The sequence below is a fragment of the Rhea americana genome, unplaced genomic scaffold, assembly GCF_003343005.1.
Source record: "Rhea americana isolate MKP2758 unplaced genomic scaffold, rheAme1 scaffold_227, whole genome shotgun sequence".
Lineage (NCBI taxonomy): Eukaryota > Metazoa > Chordata > Aves > Rheiformes > Rheidae > Rhea > Rhea americana.
The window spans coordinates 163,243-171,150 of NW_028186343.1; positions in this window are offsets into that span (position 1 = coordinate 163,243).

The following is a 7,908-nucleotide window of genomic DNA, read 5'->3' on the forward strand; positions in this document are numbered from 1 at the left end:
GGGCGCAGCGAGCAGCTCTTCCCCCCCCGCCCGCCGGCGGCGGCGGAGCGGCCGGGAGAAGCGCCACCGCGGGCCGGGGGCTCCGGGAGGCTGGGGCAGCTGCACGGCCCCGCTGCCTCCATGTTGGGGAAGCCGCGGTGCCTCCCCCGCGCCTCCGCGGAGCGGGGCGGACCCCGAGACCCCGCAGCTCTGGCTGCTGCCTCCGGGCCCCGGGCGAGACGCTCCGGAACGCGCGGCCGCAGCCCGCGGGCGGGGGCTGCGCGGACTGTCCCGGTGCTGAACCTTCCCCGCGTGCTCAAGGTCTCGCGGTGGAGAGCTGCTCCTTGAACAACGTCGTTGCTCTGTTTCAGCCGAAATTTGCTTTCAGTCTCAGAGAACAACTTTTGTTTACTTTTGAAGAAATATTTCCACATATGCATGCTCTTAGAAAGCGAGTTCTTAGTTTTGTTAAAACACTTTTTTTTTTTTTTTTTAAGTTACAGATTTTGAGTCCGCTTTTGCATTTGTAAAACTAAGTCTAAAGAAGAATCCCTAGATGACCCATTCATGATCCAATACCATCACTTAAACTTCTCCGCACAAAATAGTGAACTTGGTACACGCAAGGACATCTCAAACTGTAAAGCCTTCCAAGAGCTCAAACCCAGCACATGAATTAAATAGTGGTGGAGCTGAAAAAGCATTCTGGGTACTGATGTGCAAATGAGCACACCAAGCTTCCAATTTCCAAAATGCAGTATTACATTAACGTTTAAGGCCACACAGTGCCCTCAGTCTGTATGCTGGATTTCTCTTGCTTTTGATGGGAACTGWTTGTCTACACTGCAGGCAGAACATTACCAGTAGCTTTTTATTGCTGCATTATGGTATGCGCACACCCTGAAACAAATATACATATTTAGAAATTGGAGGTTGTTTGAGTGGTAGTAACACTGACAAACCCAGCTCAAATACACCGTATTACACAGATAATTTGGTGCTCACATCCTGCAAATCTGTTTCTGTCTCACAGAAACAAGGAGTTATACTTGCTACAGTGAAGAAAATGATTATATTTAAACCTACTAGCCAAGCTCCATTCACACACACTTACAGCAGTGAAAGAATCCGGAATTTGCTTATCTTTTCTAGCGGCTTTAGGCAGTTGCGCGCCTTTTCCCCCAGTGGTTCCACTGACTTATTAATTTGCTTTCTTTTAGTCCCTAGTCTCCTGACATGGTTCCTGCTTCCTATTTCAGTTCCCTCCTCGCCTGTTCTTTGTCTCTGCTCTACGAAGGGGGAGGGGGGGGGGTTCCTGCCGCTCTCGCTGCACTTTCCTCAGAACTTTCTCCAGTTGCCATGGAATGTTCTGGTTTCAGCTTCCAGCTCCCCCTGCTTAAAAATCACCATCCAACACACACTGCCTGCTTCTTTCAGGTAAAAGTTAAAATACCCTCCGCTAAAGTGYGGCTGCTCCTTGGCAAGCGACCCTTTCAGGCTTCCCATCAGAACACCAGACTAACATGCTGCGAGCTAATATGCTGAATTAAGTTAGCGGAGATTTGTTAAAGATGACCACCGGTGTGTTGTACTCCCAAGGAAATCACAAGGAGACCAACACAGCCATTCACCTTAGCTCTTCAACACTCTGACATTGCAAGGGCTATTCTGTGTGGAAAAGCTGGAATCTCTCATTTTAGTTCTTCCACTCTTAYTATACTGGTCTTCCCCACATTTATGGCATCACCAACTGTTACAGCGCATTTAAAGAATCACTTGCTGCAACTTTCTCTGGTTCCAGACTTGCCCTGACCAGAATATGTCTCTATCAAATTAGTCATTCAATTAGGGTTTGCTAGAATGTATTCAAATGTATTCAATTTACAAACAAGAACACAATTTGTGCATTACTGTGACAAGATTTGGGTCACCTGTATAAACAAGCTCGGAAGATGAATTCCCTAAATTTAAGGTGATGACTAAATGTCATTTCCCTATACTTCACTATGTAAGTGTACAAATATTATTACCTTTGAACTAATTTATCATCAAAACTAGCTAGTTACTATCTTGAAGACCAAGTCCCAGATTATGCAAAATATGGCTTTAAATCAGAATGAAAGCGTGACATATTCAGTAGATAGAACTTATTCCCCTTTTCAGATGATTCCTGATCTATTTTCTTTGCCATCTTTGGCACTTGGATCTGTTGAATTTTTAAATTCATCTCTCTTTTCAGTAAAGGCATTTTCCTCAGCTACTTTATTCAGCTTCTCACTATTTCCTGTCTCACTTCTGCTCATGGGAATTCCTGAGCTGTCCCCAAATGTTTTGCAGCTGTCTGGTCCCTGCTGAAGCTCTTTTGCTGGTATTTCAACAGTATTAAAAATCCTCTTTTGCTCTGAACATGTGTGTACCATTTGGGATTGTGCTTACTGTACGTTGCTCACTGCACTGCAGACCAGTTGCTACTGGCCTTACTCAGAACTGTAGACCTTAAATTGGTCCACAAATACTAAAATTCCAGTGAAAGCACAGAAAAAATGACAGYTACTCACTGAGGCTGCAAGTCTGCCGTGAAATGCCTGATATTATAGACTGGGCTATGGTTGAGGCTATGCAAATTTATCTGAGCTATATGTATTTGCTGAACATTTTCAGCTCATGATTCTGAGTAGGTCTTGAGGCTACTAAACTGTTTTCAAAATAGGCTCTGATATTCTTTAAGAAGGTTAGTTAGTCACTGTTTCACATAGATTATTATACTAGCAGAGACTCTTCTACACAGTACTTGTGCCAGCTAATAYTCAGTCATATGAACCATATTTTTTTATGTAYGTTTCACATAAATATGTAACACTAGGCATTTCATAGCACACTTGCAGTTTCTGTGAGTAGCTGTCATTTGTTCTGATCCTTCACTGGAATGTTAATTACCTGCTACTRCTTTAACAAGCAATTAATTCAGCATTCATTACTTTTTAGGTTGATTATTACTTAAATTTCGTTTTTAAAACTCTCCATTTTTTGTTGGGAATCATCCCATGAGAATGCTAACTCTAACAAGTAATGATTCTCAGATTTGGAGACAGCACAATTTCCTTTATAATCCAGAAATGGGTTAGTAAGTTGTAAGCTTCCTCCTTTAGAAGCAGATAAATACCCTCTTGTTTTAAAATATCTAGTATTCTCACAAAAACTACACYCACTGCTTAAAGAGAGGTACATAGTGCTATGAAAAGTATGCCATGAAAGTTATTTTAAAAAGAGAAAACTGAACTGTTCACTTTTCTTCCTTTTGATCAGTTCCCTCACTGCACTTAAGTGCCATTGAGTCCATCTCTTGTATAGCAGGCCATGATAAAAAAGTCTGGGAAGTTGATGCTGAACTACAGAACTCTGTTGTTAAACTAATTTAACATGGTCTTGGAAGCCAACTATGATACTTRATCTCTCTGTTACTCCCCTCATTTTTTCACTTTGCCCATCTTAACTTACTCTAGACTAGACTGTTTGGAACCAAAGCAACCTGAGCCATTCAAAACAAGATTGCTACTCTAAGAATCTTGTTAAAATGGGAATATATCCTAGGTTTCCTCTTCCACCTAATTGACTCTCCATGAATCAGGTACCCACGTCTAGCTAAGCAAACCTGGTAAGCAACTTTCTCTTGAAAAGCACACATTACAGTGCAATTCTAAATATGCCATGCAAGTAGTAAATGTTTGGTATTTACAGATTGATAAACTATTTTGCTGTCCTGAGGAGGACAACTTCTCCATAAATAACAAGCAAATTGGCATAAGAAGTTAATTCAGGAAGCCAMAACTAACTGATGCATCTGTAATTCTTAACAGGATTCAAAAGGCATACAACCTTATGTCTATTGCCTCAAGATTCAATAAAGATATGAAGTGTGTCACCTTCCAAAATGACTTCACCTCAGGCAACCAATATTATGGTTCCACCAAGGTCTCCCGACTCAGGTCTCAGACCTCAAAATCTTACCTTTTGATAGTAGGGTCTCAAAATCTCTTTCCTCCAAACTTGGTAGCACCTTATAAGACCTTTTTTCTCTTCAGCACCAGGAGTTCTTCTCTGCAGTACAATAATAGGGTTAATTAATGGTCAGTTCTCACACCAAAGTACAATTTGTGCAGGAAAAAAACATCAAAAGAAACATCTTAAAATAAACAGGTTCTCTGATTCATTARTGAACCTTTTTCCATGAGGGAACTCTGACATAGCCCCATACCCATAATTCTTAAAATCGTAAGTACTCAGCTCAATGTTATCATTGTATACAGATATTTCTCACTAGGCTGGTGATAATCTTCTGAGGGGATATGAAATTTCAAAAGCATTGCTCCACCTGTAATCATGAATTAACTTCTCCCCTGCCACCTCCCTCCTCATTTTAAATCCTGCAGAAAATGCATTTTATCCTCACAATAAAGGTAGAAATGTTGTCCCTAGGAAGACCATAAAGATACACCTAACAGTAATGTAACATTTTCCCAATATATTGTATAGTTTCTGTGACACAGTGTACAAGTGCAACAGGTACTACCAGAGTGGCTCTTAAACTAAAAAGTCTTTCTCAGTGCACTGTGAATGGAGTTGATATCCACAAGCATTTTGTCATTTAATTTATTTGCTAGAAGAGAGGGTGGGAAGACTAAAAATTAACTAAGTAAGCTAACAGGTACTACTTATTGTTAAGAGAGCTATTTAGGTGATTTTAATGAAGCATACATTACACACATTATCACAATTAATTTCATACTCACACTTATTACCACCTATTTTGCAATAGTTATCCAAAGGCCACATCGCAATATACTTAGTTTACTCCTCATGTAAATAAAACTCTTATTCAAGCTAAGGTAAGTGCCGTTCCAGAAAGAATTTCAGAATTTGGCTCATAATGAAGATGCCTATTTAGAGTTAGTGGTTTGACAGAAAAAAACCACATGCTTTTACTACTCAGCTCTACTACTGAAGTGATCTACGGTTACCATACTTGTACTTGAGAGAGTAGTGGTACGGAAACCTTAAAAGTTTCAATCATTCTGAGGCAAGCGCACATTCCTGTTGTGCAAAAAATGAAACTGAGGCACAAGCGAAGGAAATGACATGCTCAAAATCAACAAGTCAGCAGGACTAGGGCATGTAGAATACACAGTTATTGCTAAAGTATTCAAGATCTTTCAGATTTTGCTAATGAAGTAAGGGCCATGTCAGTCTCATTCCTGTCACTAGGTTGATGAAACAYGAATTTCTATCAATTCTCAACCACTGATTCCATATTGTGTCATGTTTCTTGATTGTTTCACGAGATAACCTTTGCTTCTTGTGAGTTTTCCTGCCTTTTCTAAATACCCTGTAGTATTTTGCTTCTCTTATGTTATTAAAAATATTAAAGAAATGCTTATGTTATATACTTTAAGCTATCAGTTGGTAGTTCATGAGACTACTTATTTTTTTCACTCCCAAATTGAATCATTATGTTGTGTTGTAAAACGCAAGTAGTAGGCCACCTAAGAGACCGACTGCACAACTGTAAAATTTGCAGCTTTTGAAACTATACCCGCCTTTTCACTTCATCACGATTTCCTAAATGTACTTCTCTCAATTGAAAAAAATACATATACATTTTAAGAAAAAAATGGCAGTTCTCATATGCTATCTTCCATCAACACCCACTATAAAGCTCAATTAACCTTTCGAGTAGATCTCGGTCTCCTGCAGCTCCTTTAATTTTCTTTCAGGTTCCGTTGGGGGCTTTTTCCTTTTCTGATTTTATATTAATTTTTCTGTGAATATTTTCCCCTGATTTTTTCCTCCTACATCTGTTCTTTAAAAAAAAAAAAAAAAAAAAAAAAAAAAACTTTGTTCATTTCTACTCTGTTTTCCAAACCTGACTGCTGTCCTCAAAGGACTTCATTTATTCATTCCCAACTATCCACCATTCAGCCACCTTCCCCACTGTCACATCTAACTTCCCATATTCATAACCACTCCATTTGCCAAATGCCTCATAACATAAAACATCTTATTAAAAAAATCCAGTATGTTCTCCTGTTAGGTAGTTGTCACAGTAAAGAAAAAAAAWTATACTCTGTTCGCAACCTGGAACCAATCTATTTTGAATAAATCTTTCTGAAGCTTAAAAAATGAGCGCTGTTATAAGCTAATACAAACTGCTCAGAATGCTCTATCCAATTAGAAAGGATTCATTTGGTTGGGAAAAGCTTGGATAAATTATCTCTATTTATTGAACTGACTTCCTTCAGGTCATCAAGGACGATATGCAACACCAAAAAAAATGTTTCAGGTGCCTAAATCCCTTAGAAGATCTTTGCTTTAGTAACTTGCTGGAAAAAAAAAGAATTTAAACTATACCGAAAATTGTGAGGTAAGAAGACTATGAGTACCTCAACCAGAAAAACAAAACAAAACAAAACAAAACAAAACACACACACACACACACACACACACACACAAAGCAAACCACCCACCAACTTAAAACCTTTGAGCAGTTTATTTTATTGGTTTATTTATTTCTTCAGCCCAAACCTAGAAAGAGATTTTTTAGTTTGACATAGTATACAGTTTTAGAGTTAGTTTCTAAGAACACCTACTACCATTGCTAGTAACAAGTTCTGAAGTTAGCTAACATCTGCTGCGAAAACAGAGGTGGTCTTAAAACTYTGAGCATTTAGAGTTTGCACTTTCCTCAGTGCTTTTGCTATCATTAAAAGAAACCAGAAACAAGCTGAGTGCTTATATAACTGAACTCAGCTGTGACATAAACAACTCCATCTGAAGTAAATAGGAAAAATGTTCCCACCACGGCCACGTCTGGTATGTCGTATGTTGAAAACAGGTATTTTTCCCACAAGGAATAATTAGAAAACCATGAACAAATACACAGTTATAGGTGCATTTATATTTAACCTAACTCAGCTGACCTAATACTACCAGGAATAGTATCCCTTTTTATTTGGAATTCTACTTTAGCAGACCCTGTATTTATGACAGTTCCTACTATAGAGAGTTTAGGACATTAAAAGACAGCTTTTTGATCCTTAAGATGAGACAAACAGATATGGGATATGAAGAGGCAGAAGGAGGCAGCAAGTAGTTTGGTTTCCACCATGCTAGTTCTTTTTTCTTTTTTATATATCCATAGAAGTTAAACAAGACTTAATGATCTGTAACAATTTTGTTACCAAAATAGTAGTAAGTTTGACAATCTTACAACGTTCTGAATTTTGTCTGAAGACACAACAGGTGGTCCTTATAGATGTCATTATAAATACTTCAACAACATGTAACCCAGGAGAGTATGTTATTCTTTAAAAACATGTTGAGTTTTACATTCAAGTATTTCAAATAAAAGCAGACTTTGTAATAAATTGAGAGAGAAGAGCCTTCCTTAAAAGGTTTTTGGTTATGGAGGAAAAAGCTTTGTAGAAACTAGTCCTATTCAAGAAAAATAAATAAAGGAAACAAACCTGGAGAGCCTAAAATCCTGAAAGTCTATTAACTTATTTCCTTATGTTGTGAAAATATCTTTTATTCCAAGCACTATTACCTGCCTTCTTGGAATATTGTCCAAAGCTGGAGATACCTGTCTCTTTACAGAAGCAACTAAAAAAAAAAAAACCCAGTCGCATCCATCAGAGGTGCAACGCGGCCTGGCCTGCACGCTACTGCAAGGAGCCCAGGCAGAGTTTCAGTGCCAAAGCCCTGGTTTTAGAAAGCTTCAGCTGAAGGAGGCAACTCTCGGAGCAGCGGAGGGCGCGCAGGAGCATCCACACGCACCTGGCGGGGAGCGGGGCTGCCGGGCGGCTACAGGCGAGACGCGGGCGGAGGCGGCTCCCGCTCCCGCCGAGCCCGGGGCAGGCTCGCGGCGCCGTCGCC